The sequence below is a fragment of the Lissotriton vulgaris genome, chromosome 10, assembly GCF_964263255.1.
Source record: "Lissotriton vulgaris chromosome 10, aLisVul1.2, whole genome shotgun sequence".
NCBI lineage: Eukaryota > Metazoa > Chordata > Amphibia > Caudata > Salamandridae > Lissotriton > Lissotriton vulgaris.
In genome coordinates this window covers 727583141-727606890 of record NC_141698.1, presented here as the reverse complement: position 1 = coordinate 727606890, position 23750 = coordinate 727583141, and positions in this window count along the sequence as shown.

The following is a 23750-nucleotide window of genomic DNA, read 5'->3' as shown; positions in this document are numbered from 1 at the left end:
CCCTGGGTCCCGCAGCACAGCCCCTGGGACCAGCAGCACAGCACAGCGGTGTGGAGGCGCAGAGGGGGGTGAGACAGTGACACCAGGCCCCCCCTCCCTCACACAACCGCCATTTTGGGTGACCTGACGCTGGGGCCGCGGTGGAGTGCGACGTAGTCCTGGCCCGAGCCCTGCGGCCCCCGACACCGTGAGAGGCACTAGGGACCGGCCGCCTTCCAGCCCACCCTCTCGCGCTGCGGCCCCGCGCACCAGCACGCGCACCTGCCCGGGCACCACACGGGGGCTGCATCGAGGGGACAAATCGAGAGAGGAGCCTTCCAGCGGCACTCAGCGCCTGCCTGCCTCAGGAGCCTGACGAATAGCCCGGCGCTGTCCTCTCAACCACGCAGTAGACCTGGGCGGCGAACCTAGCCCCTACCCGGACACTGGCCAGAGGACGCTCCTGGACACCACGGCGAGTGGGGGGTCCCGTTCTTCGGCGTAGCTCCTGCCTGTGTAGTAGGCCCCTGGCGGATCCCTCATACTTGGGCCCCCCCTGAGAGGGCCACATCGCGACGCTGACGCCCGGCTGGACGCACAGCCATCGCTCGGGGAGCGCCACCTCTCCGCTGCCCGCGTGCCGGACGCCGGGGGACACAGCAGCGTCTGCGGCCCGAGCAAGCAGTGCCAATAGCGGATCGCTGCTGGGCAGGGGACACCGTGGGAGCCATGTCCAACGCTAGGACAAGGAAGGACCGCTCCATTGCCGAGCTCTTCACCCCTGGCGCAGTGGGGAAGAAGACTGATGTCGCAACTACCAGCCAGCGCGCAGGCTCCGAGAAGAAGAGCCAGGCCTCGCCAGCCCAGGGACAGACGGACCCGGAGGACCCAGTCACGCGCTCCTTTCTGGAATCGCTCTTCAGGGGGCTGCGCGACGATATCCAGGAGCTGAAGAAAGAGCTCCAGGACGAGATAAGGGAGGTGCGCCGGGACACCGACGCCATTGGCGAGAGGGTGGCGGAGCTAGAGACGAAGAGCGACGCAAGGGATCTGGAAATTGAAGCGCTGCGACAGGAACTAGCGCGCATACACGACCAGCAAGTAGACCTCCAGACGCACGCCGAGGATTTGGAGAACCGCTCCAGGCGGCATAACATCAGGATCAGGGGGGTGAAGCACTCCCCGGACACGGAAGATCTCTTTCGCTTCACTCAGGGCCTGTTCAACCATATCCTAAGCCGGCCGACAGACTCTCCCTTGGGCCTGGACAGAGTGCATAGGACAGGCCCCCCTAGAGCGGCTACGGCCCACCCGGCCGACATCCTAGTGTACGTGCAGGACTATCGGACCAAAGAGGAGATCCTCAACAAGGCGCGCCAGATGGCGCCGGTGACCTATGGTGCGCACTCCCCTGCTCTTTATCAAGACCTTGCGGCGCTGACCCTAGAGAAGAGGCGCATCTTCCGACCCGTCACAGCAGAACTGCGGAAACGCCACATCTCCTACAGCTGGGGACACCCCTTTCGGCTCGTTTTCAGGATGGGCAATAATCTACACCAGGTCCGCTCCCTCAAGGAGGCGTGCAACCTCCTAAACATTGAGGAGCCGACCGAAGCGGAGAATCCGGTAGCCGGGGGCACCCCCAGTGCAGAGGCACCAGGAGGATGGCGGCAGCAGCGGAGGCGCCGCGGGCCGCGGCGTCCCGCCACTAAAGAGATCGCAGACGGCCAACGAGCAGCAGTGGAGACCGTCGCACAAAGCCTGGTGAATCAAGAAAACGACTGACCCGGGCCAGGGACCCACGAACCTGAGAGGTTACGGCTCGGCCGAGACGGCCCGCGCCGGCGGCGGGGGTGAAGCCTCGCTAGCTCGCGTTCTTCCTTCGCCGGCCCTTCGATGGCCGACCCGGACGGTGGCATGCACTGTCCGCCGTCACCGTTGCCATCGCCTACACTCCAAGTGATTTCCTTACCACAGGTCCAGCGGACATCCACCTGGATCTGGGACTATGATGGTTCAGACTTCTTTATGGTTGAGTTGACATGGGCGGAGGGGGGGGGGCAGGGGGGGATATGGAATGGCATCGATGCTCGCACCCTTCTCAAGGTTCGGACACTGCGTCCAAGATGATTGTGGGGAGGGGGGAGTTGCACCAGTTGGGGTTGGGGGGGAGTTTTGGGGAGAGAGGGGGGAGGGGCGGGGGGGTTCTCCTTGTCCAGGGGGTTCGGTCGCCGAGAGGTGCCCTGACGCGGCCCCCAGCGCGGTGTTTCCCGCGACCCGCGGGCCCACAGTCACTGCCGCCGGGTGGGCTTGGCATTACCCGTACGATCCCAGATATGACACGACACCTCATAGTGCTTACGCTTAATGTGCGGGGTCTCAACAGTCCGAACAAGCGCAGGGCGATACTATCTTATCTCGAGCGCTCCAAGGCGGATATCTGCCTTCTCCAGGAAACACACCTTGTGCGCAGCGACCAGCATAGACTCAAATCCCGCGCGTTTCCGTGGCAGTTCTTTTCCTCTTCCCCGAAGAAGTCCGCAGGGGTGGCGATCCTAGTGGCTAAGTCCTTTGAGGGGAAAGTCCTCCAGAAAGAGGCCGAAGTTAGAGGGCGGCTCCTACTCTATAGCTTCCAAATCGCGGGCCACACCTTGCTTGTGGGCTCTGTTTATGGCCCAAACGAGGGTCAGGAAAAGTTCCTGCATTCAGCTCTAGAGACCGTTACGGCCACCACACACACTCACTTGTTGCTGGGGGGGGACCTCAACATAGTCTTTCATAACACAGCGGATCGCTCAGGTCAGAGATCCGGTCAAGTAGGGGCGCTCACGGCGGCGGGTCACACACACCTGACAGACCTGGGCCTCATCGACCTTTGGAGGCACACACACCCCCAGACTACTGCCTACACGTATTACTCGGCTGCGCATAAGACGTATGCGAGGCTAGACTATTTTCTGGGCTCCTCGCAGTTGGCGTTACAGGTGGAGAGCGTGGAGATACTGCCAGCCGCGCTCTCGGACCACTCCCCGGTGGTGGCGACGGTTCGGGTGGGAGCCATGCCGGCTCCACAACGGCACTGGAGGCTGCGGGACGGTCTCTTGCAGCTGCCTGACACCCAGGCCCGACTCACGACAGCGATTAACCGTTTTCTGGAGCACAACGCCAATGATGACACCACCAAAGCTACCCAGTGGGCAGCCCTCAAAGCGGTCCTGCGCGGGGAAATCATTTCCATCGCCACGGCCAACAACAAGGAGAGGGAGCTGAAACGTGCCGAGCTCTCCCAACGCGTGGCGGAATTGGAACAGATGCACCAACGCACGGGGGCAGCCAGAGCATGGCGTCAACTGTGCGCCGAGCGGAAAATGCTAGCGGCCTTGGACCAAGACGTAGCGGAATACGCCGCTATGCGCCTCAAACACGTCTACTATACCGGTGGCGACCGCTGCGGGAGACTGCTGGCGAGTAGGCTTCGGGCGCAAACCCAGAGGCAACAAGTGCGCTCTCTCCAGTTGCCCAATGGCGACTTGGTCACAGAGAACGCGGCGATTGCGACGGCCTTTGGCAATTTCTATGCGGCGCTCTACGACGCGGATCACCTAGACCCTGACGCCGGCCCAGCCTATCTGCGGGGTGCGGAACTTCCCACCCTTACCCAGGCCCAAGCGGACTTTCTGGAGCGGCCCATAGGCCTGGAAGAAGTCATCTCGGCCATTGCCCGCCTCAAGGTCGGGAAATCCCCGGGACCCGACGGCTATACTGCGGCATTTTACAAGACCTTCTGCCAGCAGCTTGCCCCCCTCTTGCGCGACCTGTTTAACACATTTGACACGCCCGGCGCCATACATCCGGACTTGCTGGAGGCGTCTATCTCTGTCATTCCCAAACCGGGCCGTGATCCGGCAGTTTGCGGCTCCTACAGACCCATATCGCTACTGAACGTAGACCTGAAGCTCTACACTGGCATACTAGCGAGCCGCATCGCCCCATATATGCAACAGCTGATAGACCCCGACCAAGCGGGCTTTATTCCCCAACGGCAGACCAGCGACAACACCAAGCGGGTGCTGCACCTCATTGAGGCCGGATCGCGCACTAAACCTGGTTGCATGTTGCTCACCATCGATGCGGAGAAGGCCTTCGACAGAGTACACTGGCCATACCTTGACCAGGCCCTCCGTCACTTCGGCTTTGGAGAGAAACTCCGCCACCGCATCTTCAACTGCTACCGCCGGCCCAACGCCGCGGTGAGAGTGAACGGGCATACCTCCCCGAGGTTCGACATTGGCAGAGGCACGCGCCAAGGCTGCCCGCTGTCGCCGCTCCTATTCGCATTGTACATGGAGCCGATGGCCCAGAGGGTGCGGCAACATGCTCTCATTTCGGGCATCAAATTTGGGGCCGACACACATAAGATCAGCCTATACGCCGACGACGTCTTACTGTCCCTCACTGACCCAATGCGATCCCTGCGTGCTCTCTTTGTAGAGCTCCACACCTTCGCCCTGGCCTCGGGCTTCAAAATCAACGAAGCCAAATCTGAGGCCTTGAACATCTCACTGAGCCCGGATGTGGTGGCCGAGATTAAATCGGAATTCCAAATCCAATGGTCGGACGCAACCGTCCCGTACCTGGGCGTCCGCCTGGCTCCTACTGTCCGAGGCACTACACGGGTCGATTACGAGGCCCTCACCCGCAAGCTCCGGGAGCAGATACGGCGTTGGAAACCACGCTGTCATGGTTAGGCAGGATTGCCGCAGTCAAAATGACACTGCTGCCGCAGATCCTGTACCTGTTCCAGACGCTCCCCCTGAACCCCCCGGCGGGTTGGCTTCAACAAACCCAATCGGAACTGTCACGGTTCATCTGGAACGGCCGGCGACCCAGGTTCAAGCATACTCTCGCCACCCTACCCCCCGCGAACGGTGGGGTCGGCGTGCCCGACCTTACCCTGTACTTCCAGGCGGCACAGCTGCGCACCTTTGTGGAATGGTTCCAGCTGGAGTCCGGTAAGCACTGGCTCTTCCTGGACCAGGCAGTTACCGGCTGCACCCTTCAAGGCGTGCCCTTCCTTCCGCGCCGACACCGTCCCCCTAACTTGTACGCCTCTGAAATCACCAGCACCGCCCTGCGAGTGTGGGACAGAGTAGCCGTGGCCAAGGGGCTGACCACCTTCCCCTCGCCCATGACTCCCATCTTCGAGAATCCGGACTTCACACCGGGCTTGGACACCGGCACGTTCACGACGTGGCGGACGACACCCTGTCGTGCGGCGGGACACATGTTCGATATCAAGGGCATCCTGCCGTTCCAGCAGATCAAGGCGGATTACGGCGTGGCCGAATCGGAACGCTTGCAATACCTACAGGTGCGCCACTGGGTGCTCCACCCCTCGATCCAGCCCGGAGCCCAACGGCACCTCACGCCTTACGAACGATGGCTACTGACACGCACCTCGGATAGGAAGTTGATATCGGACCTCTATCAGCAGCTGCTCCTCACGCAGGCACACACATACAATGCGGGCCAGGTCCGGTGGGAGAGGGATCTGGGGAGGCAGCTCACTAGGAAGGAATGGGAGGGGGTATACCATAGAGCCAGACACTCGGCGCACCACACTGGTCTTACCGAGACATTGACTAAGGTAGCAACATACTGGTACCACACCCCTGAGAGACTACACCACTGGGATGCCCGAATCAGTGACAGATGCTGGACGGGATGTGGGGAACTGGGGACACTGGAACACCTGCTGTGGAGCTGTAAGGCGCTGCGCCCCTATTGGGACCCTATCCTGGATCTTATAGATGCACATCTGGACACACAACTGCCGCGCTTCCCAGCGTACATTCTACTAGGCCTCCCAAACGCACTCATGTACCCTCTGAAATCCTGGCGCGGGCGCCTGATCGCGCTTGCGCTTGGGGCCGCGGTCCAAAACATCGTGGCGCACTGGAGGGCGACACAGGCTCCGCATCAACTGGGGTGGCTTCACCGACTATGGGCGATCCTGGGCATGGAGAAACTATCGCTGGCAGCATCAGGGAGGGGGGCGGACTTTGCGGAACTCTGGCGGCCATTCCTCGCCTTGCTTACCGGGGAGTTTCGGGAGGTGAGCTGCCCACGCTACCTGCGTCTGCTACGCTTGGCAGACACACCTCTCCCGGACCCCAAAACACACACTCGTAAGCGCACAGGCCCCGCGCGCGTGGCGTCCACTGACTGTTGAGGGTGGTTCACAACCTATAGCTGAATTCCGGACATGGACAAGGAGAAGGGAGGGCTGGGGTGGGGTGGGAGGAGGGGTTGTTTGAAGTTCTTTTTTTCTCGTGGTTTTCTTACAATGCACTAGCACTGACCAGCTTGCACCGTTGTAGCACCTCTTAAGACGCGGCCGGCCCATTGGGTTGTAGGCGGCTTGCTGTGTTAATATGATGACGTACCCGCTAGCCCCATGTGGGTTATCCGCGGGGTCGCTGGCCTTGGCCTCCCTAGAGTGGTGACGGCCCCTACTGATGTCGCTGAGGTGCATTTTTCTGCCTATGCTCAATAAAATATTTAATACATAAAACACCCGCACAATTCTGGTCCTACTCTATGCGGACAACGCTGTAATTTTAGCTCGCACCCCTATGGAAATACAGCGTGCTCGAGAGAAATATTACATCTTTATGGCCAACCTCGACCTTAAGGTTAACATTAAGAAAACGTTTGTAATGTCCTCAGGGTCGAGGATTAAGAACATCAAGCCCATATATATCGATGCACAAAAACTAGAGAGCACAACTACGTATCCATATTTGGGAATTACATTCGACCACAAATGCTCTTGGAATTATGCCATAGAATCCAGGAAACTCAACCTTATGAGAACAACTGCTGCCTTAGTAAAGTTCGCGAATAAATTAGGTAGACCGCCCACGGTTGAACTCCTAGAAATTTACAGGGCTAAATATGTATCGAGCGCACTTTATAGGGGAGGAGTGTGGGGTTACGCCAAGGTCGAGGAGGTACAAAAGGTGGAAAACACTTTCCTTCGATTCCTTTTGGCAGTCCCTCAGGGCACGTCTACCAATGCTTGTCACATGGAAGTGGGTCTGTCCTACCTAACAGATCTGATCAGGATCCAACCCTTTCTCCTGTGGCATCGCATTTGGTCGTCTAGTGAAACAACTCTCTGCCGGGGGATCATAGAGGACTGTCTTTCTCTTGACATGGCCCTAAAGATCGGTTGGCTTGCTTACATCAGAAAATTCCTTAACGACCTTGGCATGATACAGTACTATCACTCCCCCACCTCAATAGCCGTAATCCCGTGAAAGAAGTTTAAAAAGATTTGTCTGGCCCATTTAGAATCCCTTCGGCTTGCTAGTGAGGTTTCAAAAGTTTCAGTGCAGCACTCACTAGTAATCCAAACATCATTCACGATCCAGCCATATTTAACTTACAACTTTACGGGCTATGAAAGATTCTTGCTAACCAGATTCAGACTTAATATATTCCATCATCTGGTTACTTTTCCTAAAATCAACACCTGGACAAAACCCCTTCAGGCTTGTCCTTGTGACGACAGCTCTCCCCAATCGACGATCCACATAACACTCTTCTATAAATTCTATCAGGAACTGAGATACCATTGGCTTTTGCAAATCCTTGAAGTAATGAGTCTGCGTAGGTGCCTTCCAGCACTCCTTGCCCTCCAATTCCTTGACGCTGAACCTTTTGCTAGATTAGTAGTAAAATTTCTGAAATTAGCCATTAAGCACAGGCAGAATTTGGGCTGAACCACCTCTGAATTCCCCCAAATTAGCGTCCTCTCGTGACTATTAATACCCTAACCTGTTGTGTTTTTATGCCAGTCTATGCCAGTTTTAGGGTTGCTGTTATTTGTTTTTAGCATTTTATATATTCCTATTGAATTTTTTCCTCAATACCTATTAGAATTGGAGCAATTCACCTGATTGCTCTTTCACGGGTAAAATGGAAGATAGTGCGAACTTATGGTGTAAACTGTGAATTCATTATTTTTTAGGCTTTGTTTTTATTCATTCGGGCACCCCCTTTTAAAAAGTTTTATTGTGATTTTACTGTGATTTTTCTGTATGAAATATATTGTGCTTTTATGGCTGTTTTGCTTACAACCGAATAAAGCTTGATTTGATTTGATTTGATTTGATTTGATTTGATTGTCAATGTCTCGAGATGGGCACCCCGTATGTATGTTAGACCACTGCAAGCTGGAGTGTCTGCATGCAGGGACCGCAGCATCTTGCATCAGTGTGGCAGCATGGAATTCCTTTTCTCCTCTACTGCCTCAGCAAAGATATGGTGTTTATATACCCAGAGTGGTACCCTCAGGCCTTCTATCTTGTTGTGTCATGTTGGACTAGGATGACAGAAGGAATGACCCTTACACATAGTTATTATGCAGAAGATGGTAGTCCTGCTGAGATTGCCAAAATCCTCATGCATAATGAATGTGGCTAGTGTTCAGAGAAAACCCCATGTCATTTAAGCAGTACTGTAACTATGTCTTCAGTAAACATCAAGTGATAGCGATAGGTCCACATGTTGGTTAATAAATACGGTTCACATTTTATTTGGCATGCAAAACACGGCACTTTAGATTTGGCTTGCAAAAAACGACATTCTTTATATTTCTACCACCTTTAGGTTTATATAACACACTCTTTTTACTATTTAATTGCTGGTTCACGGGCATCACTTTTTTCACGATTCCTATACCATTTAAACGTGATGTCATCACATCATAATGTTTTCTAAGGTCTTGTTCCTGAATTCAGAGTGGTACAACTTTTGATTACTTAGAGATATTCCCTTGACAAATGCCTTTTGGCCGAAATGCATAGGGATGATGGAAGTGTGAATCATCTTTGTTTGTTGAAATTAAAATTTGATGTTTACTGAAGAAATTGAATTCATGTTGTGAAGCGACAATATATGAATATTGAAATTATTTACAGTGTTACCAACCTCGTACAGCGGATTCAACACCAGTGCCCTGGGAACATACCCCAGTGGATAAGGGGATGCAGCCATTATCTACTTTCATCACTCTGGTTCAGTGAGTGATTCTCAGAAGGCACAGTACAATTAAATACAGCCTTAATACTAATTGGTTGTGCACGTACAATAACCATATTAGTTATATGGAAGGGCCAATGGGATGCAGGAAAGCACTGTGGCATTAAACCAGATCTCAGTAAAAAATCATATTTTGGGGTAGTAATGAGGTCCCAAATTTCTGTGGAATGTTTAACCATTTACCTTATATTACAGTAAAGACCATCCAAACCTGTGGAGGGCAGGTGGAATTGTGGGGCGGGGATATGGTAAGTATTGTACTTAAAGGCAGCTAATGACTTACTTTTATGTAAAATAGGAAGAATGACAGGGAAGACAAGATTCTACCTAGTTTCGGGTATGAGAGTTGTGATGGAGCAATAATACCTGAATACAGGAAACTGGGCCCTCTAAGGTAGGAAAGGGCAGGGAGCAGCAGTGAGGTGAACTACATGAATCAGTAGCGTTGGTGGATAATAAAGGAAGCTCAGGAGCAGAGTAATAGTGTAAAACGGGGCTTACCATGAAGTAAAATGGCTGGTCAATACGGACAGGGCTTCTAGCATTTGGCGACATCCAGGCATGGACGGGTGCAGAGAGGCTTGCCTTTGGCACGCCGGTGGTTCGTCCGGGCAGTGCTGATCTTTTTATAACAAGCTTTGCCCATCAAAAGGATGTAGATTTGGAAGAGGCAACTACAGGTAGACAGACAGACATGGCCGTATAAGCAATTGGGTCATGGGGAGAAGGAAATTGATGAAATACTGGTGGACCTGACAACGTGAGGTAAGGGGTGAAAGGAGTGCCTTGACACCCTCGGGTGATTGTTTTGCGCTCTATAAATCGCCGTTTCATTTCATTTCATTTCATTTCAGGATTGATGAGTTAAAGAGGGCTGAAAATAGTCGGAAGGAGAAGGATTTTATTTTTATTTGAAGAGTTTTATATAGCGCTGGCTAGACCCAGAGGTATCAGAGTGCTTTACATGAGGTTAACATTACATAAATAAAAATATAAAACAGAGTTACATAAATTACATCAATAACTAGAGCATAGCAAAACACATAGACAAGTCCATAGAGAATAGAAGGTAGTGGGGGAGAATCAGGGGGCTGGAAAGTCGATCAGATCTGGCAGACCAGCAATGGAAGATAGAACTTCAGGGGAAACATAAAAAAATACAGAGTTAAAGAGTCAACAAACTTGTTGGGGTCAAGTAAACACAAACCTCCAGTGTTTAATCACATAGGATATGGAGCAGGTTCCAGTGTGGGGGCAAAAGGGTGTCTTTGCGGTGACTAAACAAGGTGAGAGAAGGGAGTGGTCGACTTGAGGCAAAGGTCAGTCAGGCGACACAGGGAGCAGACCAGCGGCATGCATCAGTCCAAGTATCGGTCGAGGCCGCCAAGATGGAGGACCCAGGTCATGGCCGCCGGACAAATCATCACACGATGGCGGGATTATAGATAAACAAAAAAACAATCCAAAATCCACAAGGAAACCGACTCCACCAAGCAGGACTGGAAGGGGGAGGGAGCCACAGTATCAATGAGGGAGGAAGGCTGGAGAGCACTCGGGCTACAGGACCAGCAGTGTTTTCATTCAGCATGTTGTAATGTCAGGGGAGAGTCATTTGGGGCGCCCAGGGAACAGCCCCGGAAGAGGGAGGCAGCAACAGGGTCAGGAGGGCGTGCTTCCTCATACTCGAAAAATGAAAACAAGCTCGGGGGCACAGGGCATCAGCGTTGCTGCGTTTTCGATGCTGCATTGTCGGGGGAAAACAAGACTCGTGTGTCCCAGCTGACTGTTCCAGAAGGTGAGGTCAGAGGTCAATCAACCATTTTCAAGCCAGGAAGGCAGGTGACGGCCAGAAGGGTGATCTCCAGCCCATCTCTACAGCTACCTAGGCAGCACCACCGGGCATCGGCCGTGTTGAATTGGCTCCACTATTCGGCAGATTTTTGGAGATTCGTCGGAAGGCGAGGGGAGGTAGGAGATGTAGCGGAGGGACGAGAAACTGTGAACATGTCTGGAGGGTAGGTGACGACAGAGGGTTTGATCCACAGCTGATCTCCTCTATAGCTACCTAGGCAGCTCCACCGGCATTGGCCATGTTGCTATGACTCCACTGACAGTAGGATTTAAAGGTTCCTCAGAAGTTGCTGAAGCAGGCTTAGAATTTGATCGCAGGGAATGGAGAATCAAAGGACCGCAAGTCCATAGATCCCCAAGGCAAGCATGAGCGAATTTTGCGGATCTCGCGTTCGCGAATTTTGCGGATTTGCGGATTCGCAATCCGCAAAATCCGCGAATTCCCGCGAATTTGCGGATTTTTTTTTTTGTGTGTTCGCCCGTGTTTCTGCCAGTTCGCGAGGGTTTTGTACACTTTCGCAAATTGCGAACTTACCTGTCGGGTCGCAAGTTTCGCGAACTTGTTGTTTCTACGTGTCCAGCCTGTTTGGGACACTCTTCTTCATCACTGCCACTCTCTGTCACCACTGCCACTCTCTGACTACTCATGCCACCCTCTGGCCCACCCATGCCACCCTCTGTTTCATCACCACACCCTCTGGTTGTCCAGTGTACATTATTTTTGGCAAAGCAAAGCACACCTTCCCTGCCTCAAGTGACCTGAATTAATTTGGGGCTGATTCATGTGTCACAGAATATTTTTTTAGCTGGCACCTGCTTCCTTAGTGCGCCCTGATTAGTGATCTTTTGCACTTGCTAAGTGCTTTCATTGTTGCAAAATTAGTTACAACACCTGCCCTGCCCCAACTGACAATAATGAATTAGGGGCTGATTAATGGATTTTAACTTCCAGCCTGGCTCCTGCTTGTCTCCCTTAGCTGTAATTCAGGACCTTTGTGGCATATGTGTAACTATTCAGAGGTTCAGAGCAGGGTCACATACTAGTTTCAACTGGCAACTGAACTCTGGAGGGGCCCCTCAGGAAGCACTCCAGGAAATGGCTACTAATGATGAGCCTGAACTTTTGAACCTGGTAAGTAGTTACTTTCAGTTTTGCTAAGATCGTATTTCTGCAATTTTGCACTTATTCGCGGGGCGCGAACTCACGCGAACAGTGCGAGCAGTGCGAGCAAAATCCGCTGCTCGCGGATTTGCGGATTTTGCGGGAAATTCGCAAATCTCGCGGATTGCGGATTTCCCGAAAATCCGCAAAATCCGCGAGCGGAACGGATTTTCCGCCCACGCCTACCCCAAGGGTGTAGAAGATCAAGGGAGGGGGTAGATTCCAGGGGATAAGAGCCAAAAAGGCAATCCCTAGCCAGGGAGCTCCCACTCGGAGCTCCTCTCAAGTCGGCCATCTTTGGCAAATCCTCGTAAAGTACGGTGGGCACTTTAATGGAATTTTTGCACGATTCAGATTCAAAAGACTTGGGGCCTGATTGAGGCGGGTGTGTACATCCTCCCAAAAACATCTATTTATTTATCTACTACTGTGGAAGTCCATCCACTTGATTTAGAGTTTGGTGGGTTGACTGACAAAATTCAGTGAAATGTCCTTCCAGACTCCAGCTCATTTTTCTACATCTGTCAGTGGAGTTATGTTCTAAACATGATGAACAGTGTAATGCAAGCCCACTTGTGGTATCTTGATATAATGTGTTAAGTCAATACTTAGTGTTTAGAACGTTTCTTGTGAATTTAGAATGTAAAGAAAGGATTTCATGTTAGTATGTGACTCCAGTCAGTTGGTCTCTGGCTGGTGTGGCGGCTGGGACGTTTCTTAGATATAGCCTCATCTGAATATACTACTCTTTGGATTTCTATCATTGTGTGCACCATCTTTATGGCATTGGCAACGAGGATACATCTTTATGACACCCATCATGTTGGGGGTACCTCCATTACTGAGGTGGTTGAAAAAAGGCATAAACAGCCAAACACTGGTCAAAATGACCATTCCACTGATTCAAACAAAATCTCCATGTTCATCAAAGGTTTGGGTCTCTATCTGGCACTATTATAGGACAAAAACAAAGGTATATATATATATATATAAATATATATATATATATAAATCTTTTGTTTAAATAATCACAATGTTAAATGATAATAAAAGCAATATTTCTAAAATAAAGTCTAGGGTAGCCGTTAATCTTGTCTGGCCAGGTGTTACATACCCATATCCAATAATTACCAATTTATTTTTTCAAACACTTAAAAAATATGTTTTGGATAATTTGGTTATAATGTTCAAAAAACAGTTAAAAATCCCTTTTAGTCAGGACAAAGAGCAGACACCCTTAAATTCAGACAGTTGTTTTTAATTTATAAACAAGAAAAAAAATCAAATGTATAATGAAAATAATTATAAGTAATATTTAAATAAAAACAATTTAGAAAATCCTGTAGGGGTAAACATTTATATTTTTTAAAACTATTAATTATTTTTTATAGTGACAAAAATCAGAAAGTGTCAATTATAGTCGATGAAAGTGTTAGGAGACCTAGGTACCATTTCAGGCAACCTGTGGAAGAGCCCTGCTCGGATACACAAAATTGATTGATCCTGTTTGAAAGTATGGAAGCTAAAAAGAAACAATTCATTGTTTTAAGTCACAACTTTTGATGTTTCTTTGATGAGATCTTCAGGGTCAATAGTAAGGCTCCCAGAACCTCAGGGCCAAACCCGTGGGTCAGGACATACTCCGATAAAGATCACAGCACTGTTCAGTCCAGGTCCAGTTGAAACTGGCCAACTGGTCCCTTCAGGATTTTTTTAAATCTCCCTGTAGCAAGACAGGAGGTCAGCCAACTGACACTTGAAGTTCACTTCTTAATCCTGGTACAAGAAGGAGCAGGTACACTCATTCAAGGCTCCTCTCAGGTTACATGCAACAGGACATGCCCTCTTGTGATCTTCCACAGGTCCACAAAGTGTTCAGAGAATTGGCTTAGTGTGCCACATTTATTCCTGGCTCCATCTTGAGCTTGGGGGTGGCCCCTTGCTCTCACATAACCAATGGGTTGAAAATTCACAGGGGCACCTCTTCCCACTTTCTTAGTTGTTCATGTTAGCATTACAACTAATACACAATTGCATGTGCTTGGCTAATGCCAAGATGGCCAAAGTCTTAAGCCACACTTAACTTGAAAGCTGAATTCGAGGGTAATGTAAAGGAGTGGCCTATGGGACTCACCATTGTCCACACGCAAGTAACACTAAAATCTACATTGAAGCAGGCCATATAATGAAAATGGATGAAAATGGATTTTTATAGCGCGAATTGCTGCCCTGAGGCGTCCAAGCGCTAGAGGAACCAGATGGAGGTGTAATGAGGATAGCAGACTGGGAGGAGGGGGGTGGGGCTGAATTGATTAAGGGGATTTGAACAGATGCGTTTTTAGTTGTTTGCGGAAAGAGGCGAGGTCAGGCTTCGACCTCAAATGAAAAGGAAGGGAGTTCCAGATCTTTGAGGCGTTGAAGGTGAACATTCTTCCGCCTGATCTGGTCCTTTTAATTCTGGGGACTGTTGCCATAAAAGCCTGGCTAGAGCGCAAGTCTCTGCCTGGATGATATTGGCTAACTAGGCTAGGCGTGATTTGGGGCCCCGAGTCCCAGAAGGCCTGGTGGGCAATACACATTGCTTTGAAAGTGACTCTCTTGCGTACTGGAAGCCAGGGAAGGCTGGTCAGTGCCTCCCTGACTGGGGTTCTGCAGGGGATTTGCAGTAAGGTACGGGCAGCACAGTTTTGTACCAGTTGTAGTCTATTCAATGTGTACTCTGGGGCTCCCAGATAGAGGGCGTTGTTCGAGTCCAGACGTGACTGTATTATGCCCTGTATGGCTGTTTGTTTTGCCTCCATTGGGAGCAGAGGCAGAACTTTCTTCAATGTCCTGAGTAGTCCAAAGCAGGTGGCGGAAAGCTTTGTGGCCTGAGTATTAAGAGAGAGATTCCTGTCCAGCCATACCCCTAGGCTTTTGATGTTTTCTTTCGGAGCCGGGGGGGGGGGCCTAGACATGAGGGCCATAATGAGTTGAAGAAGGTCGGGTCAGCCGGGCCCAGGAGCATAAGCTCCGTTTTGTCACCATTGAGCTTTAGTGATGACAGGGTCATCCAGGACTTCACCTCCTCCAAGAATTTTGTTAGTCCACCTGAAAGTGGGTGTTGAGCTTCCTGCGCTAGAGAGACCACCAGCTGGGTGTCGTCCGCATAGGAGATGATCTTAACTCCATACGGACGAACTACCTCAGCCAGTGGCCTCATGTAGATATTAAAAAGTGCAGGGCTTAAAGAGGAGCCCTGGAGGACTCCACACTTCAGGAGTATGCTGGAGGAGACTGTCTGTCCGTCAAACACCTGGAACGACCTGTTGCTTAGGAAAGATTTTAACCAGAGCCAGGCCTTGTCCACGATGCCGACGCTTGATATGCTGTTCAGTAAGGTGTTATGACTGACCGTATCAAACGCCGCACTGAGATCAAGGAGGACCACTGCCACTGATCCTCCTTGATCAAGAATTTTCCTGGACTCCTCGATGACCATAAGGAGGGCGGACTCTGTTCCGTGCTTAGGCCTGAACCCTGTCTGGGTAGGGTCCAACAGCTGGTTGTTTTCCAGAAAGCTAACCAGTTGGGGATTGATATACTTCTCCGCGATTTTGCTCACCCAGGGGAGTAGTGAGATCGGACGATAGTTGGCGAAGTCCGATGGATCTAAGTTTGGCTTTTTTATCAGTGCTTGGACCATTGCCCGTTTCCAGGCAGGAGGGACAATGCCAGAATCAATGGAGGCATTCAAAAGGTTCTTGATGATAGGTAGGACCATCTGAGATGCGAGTAACATGGCCTCTGGAGGTGCCGGGTCGGTTGGAGAGCCGGATTTTACTTTCCGAGCCATAGATTCTACCACTTCCAGATCCATGCAGGGAAAATGGTCAAGTGTGGGTGAGGAGGCTAGCCCAAGGTCTGACCCCCTGTTGGTATCCTGAACTATCGGAGAGGTAATGCCGAGAGGGAAGGAAGTGTATATTTTATTTACTTTGGCCGAGAAAAATTCCGCCAAGTCGTTGCATTGGGAGACAGATTTCTCCTCATACACACTAGGGGGGGTGGTTTAGTCAGTTTTTGCAAGGTTTGGAAGATTTCCCTGGATTTAGATTTTGAGGCTAGGATCTTGTCAGAGAAGTATGCTGTTTGGGCAGTTTTTATCTCCTCTTTATATGCTTTTATTTCTTCCCGATATCGGATTTTTTCCTCTGTAGAATAGTTTGAGCGCCATTTTCTTTCTGCTTTTCGGCATTGGCGCTTTTTGTTCCTGAGGGCTTCCGAATACCATGGTGCTGTTTTGTGGGAGCGTTTTACCGTAGATTTCTTAAGAGGGAGGATAGTTTCGAGGGAGTGCAAAATCCAATTTTCGTACTCCTGGTTTGCCAGGCAAGGATCTTCGTTTTTAGAGGGAAGTTCTTCCAATAGTTTGTTTGTCCATTCTTCCACTTGTATCCGTGCCCAGGATCTAGCATATCTAGTTGAAGGTGTTACCGGGATGGGTTTCTGGGTGGACCATGTGAAGGGCACCAAAAAATGGTCAGTCCAGGGGAGGGGGAGTGGGGATTCAATTACAAACTCCACACAGTTGCTAAAGACTGGATCTAGGAGGTGTCCTTTCACATGGGTTGAGGTGTTTACTCATTGAGTGAGTTGTAGTGCGGCCAGGTCGTCGGCAAGAGTAGTAGCCGTCGAATCCGACGGTGAATCAAAGTGTAAATTAAGGTCGCCTAACACAGTGAAGTTGGCGGCAGTGCAGCTGCGTGACGCCACTATTGCTGGTAAGCAGTTATGAAATTGTTTGAGGGGGCCAGGTGGGCGGTATATCAAAGTGCCCGAGAAGCAGTGGTTAGGGGAAAGCTCCAGCGAGAAGACTAAACTTTCACAGTCTGGAACGTTCTCCACGGTGAGTCTGCAGCAATATTGATCTTTGAATATGATTGCTATTCCTCCCCCTCTGCCGTCTGGGCGGTCTTGACGAGTGATTTGATAACCAGAGGGGAGGGATGCTACCACATCAGGGTCAGAGTCAGACGTTAACCATGTTTCCATAAGAAACAATGCGTCCGGCTTGCGTTCCTCCAGTAGGAGGGATATTTCCACCTTATGTTTGGGAAGGGATCTACAGTTTAAAAGGAGCATGCAGTATTCATGCTTTGAGGGTTTGCTCTGCCATGTGGAGAGGGGGGTGTTACATTTTGGACAAGTGGCTGGAAGGGACGTAGTATCAAGACAGTACCTCAAACAATCGTGTCCCACGGGCCTCAAGCCGTGGAGAGCGTCTGGGCTGTAGGCTATGGTCTGTTTAGCCTGGGTTGTAAGGGGTGTGGCCCCTGGCCCGGACGAGCGCAGACGAGCTTGCCTTTTGCGCGCCTTCGGCGCGCATTCGTCGCGCCCGCTGCGCTCGTCCGCTGCGCTTCCTAAATGAACACATATTTATAGGAGGCAGATTGAATGAGGGGGGCGTGGCCTATCCGGTGGGCGTGGCCTGTGTCCTCGTAATGGCGGCGAGGTAAACAAACACTCTCCGGTGGCAGCGTATTTGTTTTTAAAAACATACAACAATATACAGTTTTAAAAGTAGCGTTTCCGCTCTACTCCCGGCTCAAGCCTCAGGAGGTTCCTTAGTTACAAGTGGGCAGCGCTAGGATTCAGCGCGCTTTTGTACCAAGTAGCGAGTGAGGGGGGGCATGGCCTATCCGGTGGGCGTGGCCTGTGTCCTCGTAATGGCGGCGAGGTAAACAAACACTCTCCGGTGGCAGCGTATTGTTCAGCTGACCTCCGGGGGCTTGTGCAGTGCTGGGTGCTCAGAACGGTGAGTGCAGCGAGTTGTTTTTAAAAATCATACAACAATATACAGTTTTAAAAGTAGCGTTTCCGCTCTACTCCCGGCTCAAGCCTCAGGAGGTTCCTTAGTTACAAGTGGGCAGCGCTAGGATTCAGCGCGCTTTTGTACCAAGTAGCGAGTGAGGGGGGGCGTGGCCTATCCGGTGGGCGTGGCCTGTGTCCTCGTAATGGCGGCGAGGTAAACAAACACTCTCCAGTGGCAGCGTATTGTTCAGCTGACCTCCGGGGGTTTGTGCAGTGCTGGGTGCTCAGAATGGTGAGTGCAGCGAGTTGTTTTTAAAAAACATACAACAATATACAGTTTTAAAAGTAGCGTTTCCACTCTACTCCCGGCTCAAGCCTCAGGAGGTTCCTTAGTTACAAGTGGGCAGCGCTAGGATTCAGCGCTCTTTTGTACCAAGTAGCGAGTGAGGGGGGCGTGGCCTATCCGGTGGGCGTGGTCTGTGCCCTCGTAATGGCGGCGAGGTAAACAAACACTCTCCAGTGGCAGCGTATTGTTCAGCTGACCTCCGGGGGTTTGTGCAGTGCTGGGTGCTCAGAACGGTGAGTGCAGTGAGTTGTTTTTAAAAACATACAACAATATACAGTTTTAAAAGTAGCGTTTCCGCTCTACTCCCGGCTCAAGCCTCAGGAGGTTCCTTAGTTACAACAAACTAGGAGACATAGGTGTAGTGCGGTTGACCTCAAATTGTTCCTACTTCCCAATATAATTGGCACATTAACCACTTTTTTGTGCTATGCTAACTCTGGTTCTAATGATTGGATAGGTTTAATTTTGTTTTCATTTTTTAAAGATTGGATTATTGTTGTTTTAATTTCTTTTATTTGTTGCTACGTTGGTAATATGTAATTATTTTGGTTTTATTTGGCAATAACTACTTTAGACTTTGCCACAAGATAAGCCCATCTTTTCTGCCACATAGCTAGCTCATGTTAAATTTGTGACTTTGAATGTCATCCCTCACTAGAGTATTTATTTTTTACAATAGTTGAACAGTTGGCCACCCAAAATTATGTTTTAATTTCTTGTGACACTCACACTCAAAGTTCCACATTCCCATCCTGGCATTACTGTTCTATGCCTGCAGTGACTATAGTGTAGATTGATAGGTACTGAGAATAGTACTCCATTCCAAAGTAATACATATCCCATATACATCATTCCTAGTGCATAGATAATTCATTTGCTTGATGTAAAATGGATGGGTGATACTTCACATTGCTAGAGAATAACACATACGTCAATACAACAAAATAATCTGTTTGAAAAAGTATTTAAAGTATGCTTGTCCCATTTCTAATTTTTATATGCTTCTATACATTAATTGACAAAAATGTGTAACTGATAGTCCGTGACAAACGTGTCTGAAGTTCCAACGTTTCTTTTGTCAAGCATTAGATGGTATGCCTCTTTGAATAAGGTGCATGAGATATGCATAATATTTGAACTTGACTAACCTTTGCAAAAACCCTATACCAAAGCATCATTCAAACCCTTATATTAGTAGTGAGAGTAGAGAAGATGGGAAGTTGTACAAATATTTATTACCAACATGGTAAACATTATAGCTCTATACACTTACCCTGTTGTCACTGCTCCATGGTCCTCAGCTACTTCTTCAAGTCAGGGTAGATCACTGGCAGAATGCGAATAATCATGGGATTTAGGGACCACTGCCCTCTCTTGGTTTGTTGGGAAGACCTTCCACATTTTTGGCTAACATGTGATATGGGTCCACTGCCTAAGGCTCTCCCACCATTTGCCTCAGTGGATGCTGCGGCACTTATGGACACCGTGCTGCCTCACTTACCTTGCAATAGGCCACCAGATTTTCTTTTAGTAATGGAATCTGACCTATGTAGAGCAAGAGAAGAAAAGAAACATGTATACTAGTAACAATGGTTCTTCAAAATACAATAAATTAAGGGCCTCATTTATGAGGCTGTGCGTCACTTTTATGCCCCGGGTGCGTCACTTTTTGTTACGCACCTGTGGCATAAAAAATGCGCCTTGTTGCGCCATATTTACAAAGTGATGCATCTAGGTAGATGCCTCACTTTGTAAACCCCTGCGCCACATTGTACCTGCACCAGGTATAATGTATGCAAGGGGGCGTTTTGACGCAAGAAAGGGTCATGGAAGTGACGCAATGAAACCTATAAGATTTCACTGCGCCATTTCTTGGCTGCTAATACGTCAAAATCTTACGCCTGCTTCATGGCAGGTGTAAGACTGACGCAGGCACTAACAACATGGGACTTGCCCATGTGAAAGTACGCATTACTGGAGTTGTGTCACTTTTGTGACACACTGCAGCAATGCGTCACTTTTGCGCCTACAGATAAGTCAGAAATACTGACGTATCTGTAACTCCTTGCGACATGATGCGTCATATTATAAATATGATGCATCAATCATGACGCAAGGTGTGCGCACTGAGAAGTGACACATCGCTGCTTTCACGCAGCGATGCGTTATTTCTCATAAATGAGGCCCTTAGTATTTTTAATAGTCACATATAAAAGATAACAACTGAGAATAACAATTTTTATATGTTTGCATTATACTAACAAAAATGCAATTTACCTTACTATCAATACATGACATAAAATGTAGTGTTTTTGGGTGGATGGGATATCATTTACCTTTCAAGACAATTGAATACACAATACTATATAAAATATGGCAAATCATACCTGTACTATTTTATTTTTGCTAAACTGTTTTAACGTTTCATGTAGCCATAACTCTCTGTATAGTGGTGAGATTTATGGCCACATTCATGTACCTGTATTCATTGCTATTTCTATTGATATATATATATATATATACTAGCAGCCCGCCCCCGCGTTGCCCGGGGCAGAAGGGGGCTTGGGGCAGCATCGCAGCAGGAGAGGCGCAGCAGAGCGCCGGGAGCAGCACAGCGTACTTACAGTGTTTCCTTGCTCCCGTTTTGTTGGTCCTGGCCGCTTCTGCCCACGCTCGTTTCCGCTGGTTCTCTGCGCTCGTTTTCTTGGTCCTGCCCGCTTCTGCCGACTCTCCTGTCCGCTCTTACTCTGCGCTCCCCTGGGCATGTCGCCGCTCCTCTACTCGCTCCGGACCTTGGAGGGTGTCGCTATCGCTGTTTCTCCGTGTTCATTTTCTTGGTCCTGGCCGCTTCTGCCAACTCCCCTGTCCACTCTTACTCTGCGCTCCCCTGGGCATGTCGACGCTCCTCTACGCGCTCCGGACCTTGGAGGGTGTTGCTTCCTTTCTCCTGTCCGCTCCTCGCAGGGTGTTGCTTCCAGCTTCCGCGCTCCCCCGTGATGTCAGCACCCATCAGCACGCACGTCGTTAGCTGGCGCTACTTCTAAGGGACTACTTTCCCTTAAAAATTACATTTCCCTTCGAACATATATATTTTGTTTTTATATAGCCTATGTCCTTCTGCTTGCCCCGACGTTTTCAAAGATGTATTGAGTGTTTGGATTGGTGGTGTTCTTTTCGAGTTTACCTGGCTCAAAGGACACAGTTCTCTCTTTATAATAGTAGTATATATATATATATATATATATATATATATATATATATATATATATATATATATATATATATATATATATATATATAAATATATATACATATATATACATATATATATATATATATATATATATATATATATATATATATATATATATATATATATATATATATGAGAGAAACAGTCCAGGTTCTGTGATAGTAACGGAGCCAAAGGTCAGGACCTCAAACACCTCGCGCCCAGCAATCCAACATAGCCTCAGGAAAAAACACATCCAACAATGGAGAACAGGGAAGACGTTTAATGAAGGGATGACGCGTTTCAGTCTGCGAGAGAGCTTGTTCACACAGCGCGCCAGAAACAGGGAAGTGCATAAATAATAAACATAAACAAAGGGCAAAATAAAAGCAACCAATGACACACGCCTTCTCTGAATAATAAACATAAAAGATGGACTACAAAATAACGAAGTGTTGAAACAATGTATCAAGAAACATGTGAAACAAATGCTGAGTATATACGGTCACAGAAATTTACATACTATTCGAAAAAATAGTAATGAGTCGATATGCACATGGGCTTGAAATAAAAAACTATATACAAAGGGTATAGCTGCATTGAGCGAAACAAGTGGACGTTTGAAAAAAAGGGGGTTATTTACAAACATAGTGACGGCAAGTGCCGAACATTAACCACCTGAAGCAATGCTGTTCAAATGAACATGGAAAGAAACTGATGACATAGTGCCAAAGTAACATTGCCAATATATATATATATATATATATATATAAAAACCTCTGAAAACGGCGTTCGTCTGCCGCTTGATACGGCGGGCTCACGACGGGGTCGCCAACCCCAAAATCTTCAAAAGCTCCTGGTCAAATCTTCATTCAAAAAAGAAAACCAGAGTCGAGGCCCCAATGTTTGTAAAGTGCTAGGGTTTATTGGCACAAGAGAAAAAACACCCTACGCGTTTCGAGGTCAGCCGACCTCTTGCTCACGGGTGGAGTTCTAGTACGTGGGTATTCTTTTTAAAGTGAGAGTTACAAGTTCAGCAAAGAACACGTGATCCATAAACACAAAAGAAATACTTCACAACTTTACATTGTTGCATAGAAAAGCTTGTCGGAAACAATAAAGTTTACAATTTTGTAACTTTAAATTCAGCACGACTGCTAATTAAATAAAGTGGAAACTTTTATCATAGGGAGCGGGTTAAGTTCAAGTTTAAAAGAAATCTCCCGTATCGCCCAAGTGGGCAAATGTCCAGTCTCATTTTGTAAATACATCTAGTGATATAACCCGGGTATTACAATGTTCCAATTCAAAGATATATTGCCCCAGTGGGCTAAAGCAATCCTGCAATTCATACAGTTTGATCCAGTTCCTGTAATCAAAAAAGAACAATGCAACGTTTTACTCAATAAGAATATATATATGTAATGATCACATGCCAAAGATTAAAAACCAATGTTACGGTTAAAAGAATGGAGATTCCAAACTAGGCAGTAACGAAGCAAATTCACATAATATACAGCTTATACTTAGGTTTGTAGGTGAACTGCTAATTCCTCCCCTAAGTTGTGACCTGTGGGTTGTATCGTATTATACTTTATAATGTACTTGGAATCAAGTTTTCTTAGTTCCAACCATCTGTTGCCGTCCCTTTCTGTATTTTCAACACAGTCAAGTACATAGAACTTCAGCAAATTAGGATTTTGATTGTGTTCAGCAGCAAAGTGTCTGGCCACTGGGTACTGATGGTTCAGATTTTTTATAGCTCTTAAGTGTTCTAGAATCCTCAGTTTGGACTGTTTAGTTGTACAACCTATGTAAAATTTGTTGCAAGGACACTGTAATGCATAAATTGCATACTCTGTGTTGCAACTCAGGTGTTTTACAATTTTGTGTCCCCCTTGATGTTACATATATACATTTTTTTTGCACCATTCACAAAATACCTGCTCCACTGTATTTCAGGTGTCGAAGCACACCCTGATGGAATTCGGCTATCAGGGTGGACCCCGATGATGAAGCATGTCATCAACCAGGTTGGTGAGTGAGGGGTTTATTATAATCCAAGAAGGACTCTCTTCTTATCTCGTTTTCCCACTCAGATCGCTCCTTGAGCTTTTCTAGGTGGTACTCCTCTTATGTTTATTGATAGTTAGTCCAGGGGATTAGGAGTACCCCCCGTTCACAATTTTCTGTGAACAAATTCCCTTACTCTCCCTTGTGTTTATATACATATATATATATATATATATATATATATATATATATATATATATATATAT